At 61.3% G+C, this 14,217-nt stretch overlaps 1 protein-coding gene across 6 annotated transcripts in view; it reads right to left on the minus strand.

Moving 5' to 3' along the window:
- The window catches only part of KCNT1 (potassium sodium-activated channel subfamily T member 1), a 98,907-nt gene that overhangs the window by 58,819 nt on the left and 25,871 nt on the right, over window positions 1-14,217 (minus strand). The window lies entirely within an intron of this gene.

Raw genomic sequence — 14,217 nt, forward strand, 5'->3', positions numbered from 1 at the left:
CAGGTCAGAGGCAGTGCCGGGCCTGGGTCCTTGGGGCTCCCCATAGAGGCAGCAGGGGAGTCTGTCCCCAGGTGGTAGCTCTGCCCCGGCCAGGCATGGCTGGTGTTGAGCCAGGCCTGGGCCCCGTGTGCACCCATGCCCACTGCCTGCCTGTGCCCGGGGGCTCACAGCACTGCTCTGCCTGAGGAGGCCCTTGTGCTGCAAAAGGGCTCTTACAGTGCCCACCCCCACAGCAAGACAGGATCCTCTGAGGCAAGTGCCGGCTGCCCTGTGACAAATGCGGTCGGCAGAGGCCGGGAGGCAACGCTTCTCCCTGCTGACCGGCAGGCCAGCTGCAGGCTGGGGGACTGGCCTTCCAGGGATTCTTGGCAGGTGGCCCTGCACAGATGGCCATGCCGGGAAGCTCCACACTAGCTCCAGGCTGCCAGGCACATGCCTCAGGGCCCACCATAGCCCTGCACTCACATGGGGCCGAGGTCCGAGCTGCCTCTCTGTCAGTGGCTGGGTGCCGGCTGGCTCTTAGGCAGGTGCCTGGGAGCTCCACGCAGGCCTCTGCCCCCGGCACCAGGCAGGCAGGAAGAAAGGGCAGGCTTCAGGCCCACTGCCAACCCTGGGGCCAGCTATTCTGAGCCTGGACAGAGCATCTGACACGCCCAAGGGCCCAGAAAGGGCAGACACATGGCTCCATCCCCCTGGGGTCCCCGTTTGATACCCTTGGGCCTCTGGGGCCCCCCATGGCTTGGCCAGGGACCCAGGTGAGGCTGACTCAGGGGTGAAGGGTGAGTCCAGCTGGGCCTCCAAGGGTCCAGGAACATCTGCTGTGTCCAGACAGTGCCACGGGGGCACACACTATAGCCTCGGCCCCTTGGGTGGCTGCAGACGCATCCGTTTCCCCCACAGGTCTGAGACCTGACTCCTCGGAGCCTGGGGTGGCGCCAGGAGAGCCCTGGGTGGTGGGCACGCCTTCTGTCTCACATCCGTCACCCTCTGCACCGTGGGCCCTGGGCTGGGAAGATGGAGGCCCAGGGGGTGGCCACTGGCCTCCCAGCCTCCAGGACTCTTTTGGGATGATAATAGACCCCACCACGGGCGACGGGCGGCCCCTGGATGCTCAGCAGCCGTGAGTGTTGAGTGCTCGGTGGTTTCTGCTGCTGGTGCTGTGCACGGAACAGTAAGCCTGGGGCCCCTCCTGGAGACCGTGCTGAAGGCGGATGGTGGCGGGGGGCTTCCCAGGAGTGCACAGGGCCTGGCTGCTCTGAGGGGCTCTGGCTGCCCTGGCCTCAAAGCCTCTTCCATTTGATCTACATCTTAGCCGAAGTCAGGAAACACCGATGGCAGAGCCCCAGCGGCTCAGTGGGGAGTGGCGCAGCCTCTGAGAGGGCATCCCAGCTCCTGGGGGCTGGACTGGCACAGGCAGCCAAGGTGGGCTGAGCCAGAGCCCGGGGCCCCAGTAGCTGCCTGCCTGCCTGTCCCTGGGAAATACCATGACAGGGGCCCCTGCTCTGTCATCTGCCTCTCCTGAGGCCGTGGCCACCACTGCAGGGGCTACGGAGCACCCGCCTCTGGGGAGCCCGTTTCCCAAGTTCAGGCTCCTCTCCAAGGGGGGACACTCACTGTCCTATCTCCAGTCCCAGCACCCGGGACCCAGAGGCACCAGTGGGTGCTGGGAGGTGCTGGTGGCCCTGGCCCAGCTGCAGGGGATGCTGGGTTGAGGGGCCCCAGAGACAAGGGCTCTTATGCCTCTAAGAGCCCTTGTCTGTCACCAAGACAGTCCCTCCTGTGAAAACACTTACTGAGACAGGGAGGAGTCCAGGCTGAAATCTTCTACAGGAAGCCTGGGGACACAACCAGAGGGACATCAACCAGAAGGCGGCAGACAGACGGACAGACGGAGAAGGCAGCAGACAGACGGACAGATGAAGGCGGCAGACAGACAGACGGACGGATGAAGGCGGCAGACAGACAGATGGAGAGCCTGGGCTCTGGGACCAGGTGGGGCACAGATACTCAGGGAGGCTCTGGGGGGCCTGGACCTTCAGTGCCCCTGGGCACAGGAGAGGTGCCTGTAGGAGGCAGCCCACGCGCAGAGCCATGTGGGGGCACTGAGCCGAGCCTGGCCCCCTCAGGGCCCGAGAAAGCAGCACAGCCCGCTGGGAGATCTCCGCGCATGCACCCTCCTGTGCCTGGGCCAGATAGGGGGTGACAACCGCACTCGAGGATAGGGCCACCCTTCAGCCACGCAAGCAGGTGACGATGCTTTGGGCACTCGCCCTGGCCCTGCTCGGCACGAAGCCTCCCAGGCCCCATGTGGGGTCCCCAGCATCCAGGAGTGAGCGCGGTGAGCTCCGCTTCATGCCGAGGTCTGCGAGGCTGTCCCTTGTCTCCACTCCCCTGCCCTACACACAGGCCAGTGGGTGAGGCACCCACCAGCCCTGCCCCAAGGCTTCCTGAGATAGGACAAGCCAGGGCTCACAGTTCATGCCTCTCAGGGGACTGGACACACCCCACTCCACTAGGCCAGCAACCACATGCCTGCTACCCCTTCAGCCTGGCCCCAGGCAACCTGGCCCCAGTTGTCCCAGACTGGCCAGCAGGCGGCTGACACCAAGGTGGTTGCAACCTGCACTGGATGTGGAGCTCGGAGGGAGAGGCTGGTGGGAGCTGAGGGCTCTGGAGGACTGGCCTGGTCGGGGGCTGGGCAGGGTGGGAGTGCTGAGGGTCTTGGCCTTCACTGACTATGTGCCTATCCTGGACTAGCTCCGCCCCAAAGGACTTCAGAGGGACCTCTCTCTTTTAATCCTCAGAACAATCATTTTTCAGAAAAGAAAACAAAAGTTCAGAGAGGACCACTGTCTTCTGAGGCCACATAGGCAGAAAGGAAGGAGCTGGCCTGTGGTCACGGGCACACGCTCACCCGCCTATGCCAGGCCCTCTGGGTGGGCAGGCACCCTCCTGGTGCCCCTAGCGCTAGCAGCTCCTGGTCTCTGGGGGAGGCAGAGGCTGGACACACCCCTGGGAGGGTCGAGGTCCCAGCGGGGCATGGTGGCCGGGTCAGCAAGCTCCACACGGAGCAGGTGGAACCCTAGGCTTAAAGGGTCTGATCTTTAGGTTTGCTCAGAGCTTCTGGCAGATTCTGTGTGTTTGTCCAGCTCAGGTTTCCTCTCACTGGACCCCGGTGCTGCCCAAAGCTCTGAGCCAGGGCAACAGCTGTGTCAGAGGCTGGCAGGAGCCCGGCAGTGCCTCGGCCCATGGCATTGGGTTTGCCTGACCTGTGGGGTCCGGCATGGCCAGGCCCTGGCTGGGCTTCTCTCTGCTGGGGCCACTGTCTCCTCTCTCCTAAGTGCTCCCTGGCCGTGTCCCTCTGCATCTCCCGATATAGCCCTAGCTAAGTGTCTACTGAGCTGTGCGTGGGGCCTCCCATCTACTCTGCCCCAGGTCCTGTTGTCTGAGTGTTGAGGAAACCACCACCTATCAAACGTCCCACAGCCTGAGGCCCAGGACAGCTGTCCCCGCTGATTTTGGGAGGGGCCACCAAGCACATGTGTAGAGGATCCACCCAGGGGCTCCCAAGGGGAGGACAGCAGCCTATGGGCAAAGGGACCTGGGGCTTTGCTGGCCTGTGCAGAACCCGGCTGAGGACTGGAGCCCTGCGCAGACAAGGTCTGTCGGCTGCACAAACCCTGCCAGGTGAACCGCAGGGTGAGGGGTGGGAGGGGAGGGGAGCTGAGGAAGCTGGGCCTCTATCTGCAGCATCCAAACCCGCGGCGCTCCAGCGGGACCCTGACGCTCGCCTGTCCCAGCGGCTGGTGGCCTGGGTGTCACTTACGCCTCTGCCAGCCCTAATGCTGCTGGGACCAGGTGGTGAGGGCCTCATCCCTGGGCCCGCCCTCTTCCCATGGCCAGGCTCGCTGTCAACACATGAACAGAACCTGCACCCGAAGCTGTGACCTCCCTCCTGGGAGAGGGTCTCAGCCCTGCTTAGGGTAGCAGTGGTCAGTGGAAGGGTCTGGGCTTAGCCCTGCCTTCCCTGCTGTGTCCTGCAGAGCCTGGGGCTGGGGTTGGGGAGGAGCCCAGGTCAGGAGGGGCCGTCCCCACTTGACTTGTGCCCATAAGGAGTAGTCTCAGCTGCCAGCCTCGAGAGGGAGGGACCCTCTGGGCTCTCTAGGAGGCCCTCTGGGCTGACTGGGGGAAGAGTGGGGTGTCCCTCCGCACCCCACAACCCCAAGTCCCATAAGATGCTTCAGGGAAGAGGGGGTTCCCTGCTCGGGGGAGTTTGGGAGCCTCTGTGTTCTAAACCTGGGGAATGCCCAGAGCACAGCCATCCTGAGAGCTGCAGGGTCCCACATGCAACAAGGGTACCCCCTTATCTCGGGCGGAGTTTTGTCCCCCAAGCTACCATGCTGAAGTCCCGACCCCCAGTATCTCAGCGTGCGGTTGTGTTTGGAGACAAGGTCTTTAAAGAGGTCATTAAGGTGAGGCCGTGAGGGTGGGGCCTAATCCCACAAAACTGGTGTCCTTATAAGAAGAGGAGATGAGGACACAGACACACACAGAGGGACGGCCAGGAGAGGACACAGGGAGAACACGGTGTCTACAAGCCAAGGAGAGGGGCCTCAGGAAGAACCAGGCCTGCCCACACCTTAAGCTCAGACTTCCAGCCTCCAGGACTGTGAGAAAATAAACGCGGTACGGACCCAGCAAACTCACCCCTGAAAGACAGGGCCGGGTGTCCCCTGAGGGCCTGGGAACACAGCCCTACCCCTGCGGCTGGCCACTCCCTGTGCATGCTCCCGGGTCAAGGATAAACCAGCCACCCAAACAGGTGCGTTCTAGGGTGGGGGAAAAACAGCACAGAGCCCCGTGTGGAAAGAAGGTGCACAGCCCGGACAGGGGCAAAGCCAGAGGAGGGCGGGGGCACCTCAGGGGTGACGGGGCCATACTCAGGAGGGGCCCTCCTGAGTGAGAGGCCATCTGGGGCGAGCTCCAAGGGGGGCTTCAGGCCCAGGGGAAGGGGTGTGCTGAGCTGGTGTGAACACCATGAAGGGGGCAGGGCGCTGGGCGTGCCCGGGATGAGGAGGACACAGAGGAGCAGCCAGGTTCTTGGAGAGGAGCGGGGGCAACCATGAAGGTGTGGATCTGCAGGGGAGGGAGGTCCCAGCAAGGCTGTCCGGGGTCGGGGGGCTCAGGACCATCTCCTGAGCCAAAGAACACCACGACGAGGGCCTTGGGGTGGGGCCAGGGCTCTGCATGCCACAGCTGGACTCTGACAGGCCTGCAGCTGCCACAGACACTGGGGTGCTGGGCACAGTGGCAGGAGAACTGGACCATACTAGACCTCAGGCTGTGTGGGGGCCTCAGGATTTTGGGCCAGCAGAGGAGTAGGATGGGGCGGGGGGAGCGGCCCCGGAGAGGATGTGGGGAGGGGACTGCACTGGTGCCTTAAGTCAGGCATGAGGCTGGGAGGCCCTAGCTGGGAGGGGCAAGGCTGCCTAGGTCCAGGGGTGGTGGGGACACTGGGGGCCCAGGGCCTCCTGACCCAGTGGGGTGTCACTGAGTGGCCCTGTCTCCCTACTGGGCACTTTTACTCAAAAACTCTGCAGTGATGGTCTCCTGACCCCACCACTGAGGCCATGCCGTCTTATCAGCTCCCAACCCCTCCCCAGCCTTACGCAGGGGAGTGAGAAGGAAGGAGGAGACCCTGGAGCTCGGGGCCAGGGGAGCTCGACTGTGCGGGAGGAGGGACAGACGCCGGCCTGCAGCACCCACGAGTGGGCACAGGGTGTTAGGGGAGCTCTGGGCAAGGGCACCAGGAACAAAGGCCCTCCCCCATCAACACCTCCTGTGACTCAGTCCCTGGGGGGCAGTGGAGACCTCTCTCCTGCTTCACTATCTTCTCAGCAATGGGACAGGCAGAGGCTGAGAGTGCTGAGGGAGCCCGGACCCTGGCTGGCCCATGAAGGCAGCTCAGGCCTGCAGGATGAGGCAGCTGCGGGCACTGTGACCCCCAGCTCCCTGGGGCAGACCGCACCTGCCTCTCGGCTCCCTCGCCTGTGTTTCCCGTGAGATCCACACTCCAGAAGAACAAACCCACCAAGTCCTCCTCTGCTCGGAAGCCTGCCCTACTCATCTCAGCACAAGCCCTGCGGTGTGAACGCTCCAGGCCCAGGGGCTGCTCAGTTCAGCTGGGCAGCAGCTCCATTACCTCTGCTCTGCAAAAGGAGGCTATAAGGACTCTGCACCTCAGGGTCTGCCGGGGGGTAAGCGAGGCCACCCACATGGAACCATCATCACAGTGCATAGCCCAAAGGGCTGGGATGAACATGCTGGAGAGCTTCCTGGAGGAGGTGGGCCTGGGCTGCAGTTCCCATGCTGCACTGCACTGCGGGCTCAGATGCAGCTTGGGCAGAACATGCTATCTCTGTGGGCCCTGCAGGAACAGGGATGGGGCAAGGAGCCTGCCCCTCCAGGGCTGGCTGTAGCAGGGTTTCCAGGATCACTGCCCTCCCCTTTCCCCTCACCCCAGCATCCAGGAAGAGGAGGGGGAGGAGACTGTGGTCCCCAGGGCCTTGACCAGTGCTCGTCTCTTGGGCGGAGGCTGCCCATTAGCTGCAGGAGGCTATAGCCAGGCGCTTGACCTTAGCCTCAACAGCTTCTTCCGCAAATGGGACTAAGCTGGGCAGTGCCCCCCGGGGCTGCTGTGAAGTGCTAGAAATGGGGGTGCGGGGAGGGGCCCAACAGCCCATGGCCAGGTGGGAGGGGCAAGGGAGAGGCTCCTGGGCACCCTTGGCCCTGCCATCTGCCAGGCCTGGCTCTGCCAGCCCTGCCCCCCTAGCCCTGATGGAGCTTCAGCCCTCGCTGCTCCCGCTACCTGGAAGGCCCCTGCCCATGTCCCCATGCTTGTCCCAGAAGGACCAGCACCCCAGGAGGCCTTGGCTCTTCTGTCCCAGCCTGGCCTGCAACTCTCTCTCCAAGGAACAGGTTCCGTGCCCACGACATGTGCCCACACCAGGCCAGGTCTGAATCATCCTCATTTCCCCCGCAGCATCTAGAATGGCTCCTGGCACGGGAAAGGTGCTGGCTAGGAATTTGCTGCTGCAGATGAGGCCTCGGTGTCCTCATCCGTGAAATGGGGGTGCTGCGTCCCACCCTGAGCTTGCAGAAGGGCCAAGGAGGGGTAGGTGCTGCTCCACCTGCCCAACAGAGAGCCTCCTGCACCCCACCTGCCACAAGCACCAGACACCAGACCAGGCGTAACCCACAGCGGGGTTCCTCGGGCAGCCTGAGCCCTGTGTCCCAGCCCCGATCTGCTGTGCAGGCTTCAGCCTCACTCATCTCTGGGGTGGGGACACAGATGCCGGCCCTGTCTCCCCCAAAGTGGCGCTGGCACCAACAAGATCGCGGCTCCTGTGGGACGGGGCTCGGGCAGGGGCCCCCAGTGCCTGGCACAGAGCCGGGTCCACTTCCTCCCTCCCCTGCAGTCTCACCTGCAGCCCCGGGGTGCTCAGCCGCTAAGTGGAGGGAGTAGGGGTCCCGCAGGCTCCCAAAGGCTGGAGACACAGCAGGAAGCAGGGCGCTGTGGTGGGCTTACGAGGGGAGACCCTGGCCTCCCCCCTTCCCCGGGCTGCAGGCAACGCAGGTGCAGCCCAGCCAGCGCAGCTCAAGCAGGATGCAAGCACGATTTGCCAAGCGGGGTCCCAGGCCCGCGCGCCCCTACCTCTGGCCCACGTCGCTGCCCACGGAGCCCCCGCCTCGGGCCGGCAGCAGCGGACTGAGCCCGTGCGGCTCCTCGGGGGCCGCGGAGCCGGCTGGGGCGCCCCCCGGGCCCGCCTTGCCCTCGGACGGCGAGCGCGGCAGCTTGGCCCGCGCCATCCTGCGGGAGCGCTCGGCGCGGCGGGCGGCTGGCGGCGGGCGGCGGGGGCGGTGCCGGGCGGAACCATCTCAGCTCGCGCCGCGCCCTCCCCGCCGCCGCGCAGTGGAACGGCCGGGAGCCGGGGCTGGGGGACTGGGGAGGACGCGGAGGACCTCCAGGCTCAAACCACGGCCAGGACGCCCCATGGAGAAGGTTCAAGCACCGGGCGGTCCTGCGGCTGTTTTGGCAGAAGCCAAGCAATGGTAACAATGACAGTCGCGCACGGGGGGCGGGGAGGAGCCGCGAGGGCTGGTGGCCCTGGGCGCCCACCCCGGGCGGCAGATGCTGGAGAGGAGCCCGCATCCCGCTTGGCAGGGTCCAAGCCACGGCTCTCCAGCCGGCCTGCGGACCAGGCCTGGCGCTCAGGATGGCCTGCCCAAGCTGTGCCCATCCCTGGTTCCCAGCCCTGGTGTGGGGTGGGTGTAGTACCCTGGCCAGGGGGGTGACGGCTGAGTTTGCCTGTCCTCACCAGGGTCCTCACCCCCCACTTCCTACCTCCAAAGCTGTCAGGGAACAGCCCACGGGGGCACTTCGGGATGGTGCCTGTATGCCAGGCTGGGCACAGGGCACAGATCCCACCTGTGCATTTGCAGCCCTGGTCTGCCCCAGATGCCTGGCTGGGCCTGCACATCTCACATGATGTGGCTTTTGTAACCATTCCCTTCCATGTCACAGACGCGGCTCCAGGTGACTCGCCCAGGTGACAGGCAGGTAACAGCCAGGAGGTGTTGGCACCAGGAGGCCTGGCTGCTCTGAAGCCAGCTCAGTGGAGGCAGGAGGCTGTCAGATGCACACCTGTCCTCAGCAGGGCCGGGTGGCAGGGCCCTCAGGACCCACCCACAGTCTGACGTCAGACCTGGAGTCCCTGCATGCCAGGGGTCTGTCTCTGTTTCTTCCCTGAACCGTGCCCCAACCAACAGTCAGGGCCCAGCGAGTACAGAGGCCTGTGGGAGGAAGGTGGGCCTAGGACCCCCAGACAGCACCAACTCCAGCTGAGGGAGTGGGCCAGCCTGCCCCACACTCATACCAGAAGCCCTCCCGGAGCCAGCTGCCTGTTTCCCCATCCTGAATCCCCCCCCCCCCCCCCCCTGGCCGGACCGTTTCTGACCTCACTAGGCCTCCATGCACCCGTGCCACAGGGGACTGGGTGACTGACGCAGATGGGGTGGGGTAAAAGTCCAGCCGCAGGTCCGTGACAGGCAGCGTGGGCTTCCATTTTTTCAGCACCCATGCTGAGGGAGAGCTGGGCAGCTCGAGGGAGGCCGAGGCACAGGGCCCTGCTCCCTCTGGGGGTCCAAACCCTGAGCCGCCATTGTGCTCAGAAAATGACCAAGTCACTAGCACTCTGGATACCTGCCCTAGTGCCCTCCCTGATGTGGCTGAGTAAGCAAAATCCTTTGAAAAGCCACTGTGTGTGATCTGAGCACACACTCCTGTGCACTGGCTGCCTGTCATGGCTCAGGTCTGCCCCAGGGGAAAGCGCTGTTTGTACCTGCAAAGCACGAGGACCCTCTGCCAGCCCCTGGTGTTGGGTAGCAGCAGCAGATGGAAGAATGAGGCTGGGCGCTTCTCCTGGGCACATTGCTGAGTAAGACCCATGCTGTGCTGTGTGTAAACACAGCCCCCGCACCACCCCTGGGCGCCGCCTGCAGGACCCTTCCCGGCGCCATGACCGTACAACGTGCCGGATGGACATCAGGGCTGCCCATACATGGTCACCCTGGAGCGAGGAGGAAGCTGGGAGGGAGGGTGTCTGGGCTGTGGATGCTGTGGTTTCACACAGAAACGGCTCGCTTACATTCCCTGGGCATGAACCCACCGCCCACCACAGTGCTGGAGGAAGCCTTACACAGGAGGCAAATGCGCGCGCCCACCCTGGACGGCTGCTCCATGATGCAGTGTTGTGCGTTTGCAGCCCTGGTCTGCCCCAGATGCCTGGGTGGGCCCGCACATCTCACATGATGTGGCTTTTGTAATCATTCCCTTCCATGTCACAGAAGCGGCTCCAGGTGACTCGCCCAGGTGACAGGCAGGTAACAGCCGGGAGGTGTTGGCACCAGGAGGCCCAGCTGCTCCGAAGCCAGCTCAGTGGAGGCAGGAGGTTCCTGCTTTTCGAGAGTGCAGTGGGTCTTCACTTACTCGTGGCCTTTGAAGTACAGGATCAGAGTTAGGTGACAAGAGAATGTCTGTGCGGTGTTGTCCATGGAGTGCCCACAGCCGCCTGCAGCAGGTGCAGCCTGGGGTGGGGGAGGGGAGGAGGACCTTTGCAACTTGCTGCGGCACCACGTCTGAAGTTTGATTTATTTTGAAATGACTGTCTACACTTGTCACAGGAAGTCCAGTGAGATGATTCCCATGTGGGGAGGACAATCCCTTCAGCATCGAGCAGCGGTCCCAGAAACCCCCTTTCCTGGCCTCAGGGCACCAGGACGGGTGCAGGGCACATGGCCAGAGCCAGGTGAGGAGGGGAGGGTGGGCTGGGGCCCCAGGCTCAGGGTCCACAGAGTCATGTGAGCCTTGAGGTGTCCCCAGCACTTTCCGCTCCCATGGAGCCTGGACAGACTTGACCCCATGGCTACACAGGGGCAGACATCCTGGAAACTCAGGAATAAATAACTGCCATTTTAGGGAGCACGCAGATGCTGTGTTTCAAACATGTGTCCAAGCAGCCCCGCGGGGAGGGCGGGGCCTCGCTTTGCCTACTGCAAGCTGAGTGGGACTGCGGGCTGGATAGAGGACAGGGGACCAGGTGGACCCAAAGTGTGTTTTGAAGGTGGCACTGGCTAGACTTCCTGAAGGAATAGGGGGGAGGGACAGCACCCAGGCTGGCAGGGAGAGGGGGGAACAGACAGGTGGCGACACCCCAAGGTGGGGAAGACAAAAGCAGCAGGTCGGGGGTGGATTTTGACACCTATTATGGACATTCTCAAAGTGCCTGCCAGGTGACATCTCGTGGGTGTGCATCCATGCCTGGTGCTATGGGGGGCTGCCAGTCTGAGACTGCCAGTCTGAGATCCATCTGGGTCTCTGGCTCAGCAGTGGGATCTGAAGCCCCAAACCAGCTGGGGTCACCTGGGTGGAGTGGTGCAGCCTGAAACCGGCCAAGTAGGAGAGGACTGCAGGGCTGGGCAGTGTGACATCTACAGGTGTGAAGGCAGGTGTTGGGGGAGATGTGTGGGCAGGTGCAAAGGCAGGTGTGGGGGCAGGTGTGGGGGCAGGTGTGGGGGCAGGTGCAGGGGAGGTGTGGGGGCAGATGCGAGGGCAAGTGTGGGGGGCAGGTGTGGGGGGCAGGTGTGAGGGCAGTTGTGGGGGCAGGTGCAGGGGCAAGTATGGGGGGCAGTTGTGGGGGCAGGTGCAGGGGCAGGTGTGAGGGCAGGTGTGAGGGCAGTTGTGGGGGCAGGTGCGGGGGCAAGTATGGGGGGCACTTGTGAGGGCTGCACCAGGAGCCTTCCCAACCCAGGACAATGAGCAAGCACAGTAAGAACTGGAGATGAATGAGTCAGAGCTGACAAGGAGAGGGCAGGCCAGCATCACAGACCCCCTGGAGAGTGTCCAGGGGAGTCACAGAGGAGGTACAGGTGGTGCAGCTCCCCCCACGGCTCCCATCTTCTGAGTCCAAACTGGGAGTGCCAGGAATCCTCACCCTTAGCCCCCGTCAGGAGGCAACCAGGGGGTGTATCCTGACTTTGGTCACTGTCTGACTGGGGAGACACCAGGGCTGACCCTTGGACTGAGGTGAGACTTCTTAATTGCCCCCAGCGGGAGAAGGGCATGGAGCCCTAGGAAGGAGAGAAGGAAGAAGGAAAGGAAGGAAAAGAGAAAAAAGGAAAGAGAAAAGAGAGAGAGAATGGACTTCAGCAGACAAAGAACCCGGCCAGCAATAAAACAAAACCCAGAGAAGAAGGAAGTTCCCCAGGAGGAATTTGGGCACTGGGTCAACTTGATAGGGACAAGGTGCAATGGAAGCCACATTGATGAGATGAAGATGAGATGAGCCCATTCATCTCAGCAGCCAGTGGCAGAGAGGTAGACCGCAGAACTCCAGAAGCGAGTGGAGAGCCCACACGCCATACAATTATGACTCAATGAACCCAAGCCAGGAGGAACAGGGGAGGCATGGCTGAAACCGGATTACCAACACAGACAGCCAGCTCTGACCAGCACAGCGAAGGCACAACAAGATCCAGGCATCAGAGGAAGGGTGGAGGATACTTTCACTGGAGGATTGCTTGTGCCCCTGGGTAGAAGCCTCAACCAGTTTTTGGTATTTAAAATATATTTGAAGCCGGGTATAGTGGCTCATGCCTGTAATCCCAGCACTTTGGGAGGCTGAGGTGGGCGGATCACCTGAGGTCAGGAGTTCAACACCAGCCTGACCAACATGGTGAAACCCCGTCTCTACTAAAAATACAAAAATTAGCTGGGTGTGGTGGTGTGTGCCTGTAATCCCAGCTACTGGGGAGGCTGAGGCAGGAGAATCGCTTGAACCTGGGAGGTGGAGGTTGCAGTGAGCTGAAATATCATGCCACTGCACTCCAGCCTGGGTGACAGAGCTAGACACTCTGTCTCTTTCTCTGCCTCTCTCTCTCTCTCTCTCTCTATATATATATATACACACACACACACACACATATATATGTATATTTGAAAAGTATTTAGATATGTGATGACAAGCAAAGAAAGAACTGTGCACAGAGTCTCAGGAAAACAAGACGCAGGATGCCTTCCACCTAGATATGGATCCTACTCTATCTCCTGAGCTGAGGGTAAAGAAGATTCCACAGGTGCCCAAGACAGAACCAGTGAGTCACCACGAAGGGGGTGAAGTGAGCTGGCTGCAGATTTTCTGCAATGAACTAAGCACCAGAGGATGAGGGTCCCGTGCTGATCAAGTTCTAACGGGAAAAAATGAGGTCTAGGATTATTATACCCAGCCAAAATGTCATTCGAGTCTGGAGACACAGGGGTGATGTCCTCCAATGCAAAGGAATGTGACAGAACGCGGCACCAATGCAGACGCCCTTGTTGGGAGAAAAACCACCACAGCCACCTCAAACATGAAATGAAGCTGCTAAAAGAAATACCCAAGAGAATTCCAGCATGAAGAGGCCGTATGAAAGGGTGGGTGGGCAGTGGGAAACCCACTGAGGTGGCTACGGAGCATTAGAGAATTACGCAAAATATGGTTGTAGAACAGGTAAGCGGCCCGGTGCGGTGGCTCAAGCCTGTAATCCCAGCACTTTGGGAGGCCGAGATGGGTGGATCACGAGGTCAGGAGATCGAGACCATCCTGGCTAACACGGTGAAACCCCGTCTCTACTAAAAAAAATACAAAAAGCTAGCCGGGCGAGGTGGCGGGCGCCTGTAGTCCCAGCTACTCGGAGGCTGAGGCAGGAGAATGGCGTAAACCCGGGAGGCGGAGCTTGCAGTGAGCTGAGATCCAGCCACTGCGCTCCAGCCTGGGCAACAGAGCGAGACTCCGTCTCAAAAAAAAAAAAAAAAAAAAAAAAAAAGAATAGGTAAGCATTTAAACCTTGGTGGAGTAAAAACAATGATACAATTAGTAACATTGTGGGTATGCAGGACACTGTGATCCGAAATGAAGACATGCCAGGTGACTGAGATTCTAATGCAAGCTGCACTGAGAGACCCATCCCCAAAGAATGACTGACTCCAGGGCAGAGAAGGTTCGAGAGTGTGGAAAATCTAGTTTTGCTAGAGAACAAGGAAGTTGCAAAGAGGAATGGGGTCATGTCCAAGGGTACAGAAGCCAGTGGGAAGGGCTCCCATTGGTCAGAGTAGAGGCAGTGGGATTTCAGAGAGGACAATGATTTAGACATGGTGCGTAGGCTTCCTGCTGCTGTGGTTATAAATGACCACAAATTCAATTGCTAAACCGCACTTTTTTCTTTTTTTTTTTTTTACCTTGAGACAGGATCTCACTTTGTTGCCCAGGCTGGAGTGCAGTGGCATGAACATAGCTCACTGCAGCCTGGACCTCCTGGGCTCAAGTGATCCTCCTGCCTCAGCCTCCCAAGTAGCTGGGACTACAGGCATACACCACCATGCTCGACTAATTTTTGTAATTTTTTGTAGAGACGGGGTTTCGCCATGTTGCCCAGGCTGGTCGGCCTGCCTCGGCCTCGCAAAGTGCTAAGCTTTTAGGTGTGAGCCACCACACCCAGCCAACACAGAAGTTTTAAGCACATAGTCCTGGAGGTCAGAAATCCCAAGCCCAAAGTGCCAGCAGGGCTGGCTCCTTCTGGAGCCCCAAGAAGGAGTCCATTTCCTTGCCTTTCCCAGCTTCC

The sequence above is a fragment of the Piliocolobus tephrosceles genome, chromosome 14, assembly GCF_002776525.5.
Source record: "Piliocolobus tephrosceles isolate RC106 chromosome 14, ASM277652v3, whole genome shotgun sequence".
NCBI classification, from domain to species: domain Eukaryota; kingdom Metazoa; phylum Chordata; class Mammalia; order Primates; family Cercopithecidae; genus Piliocolobus; species Piliocolobus tephrosceles.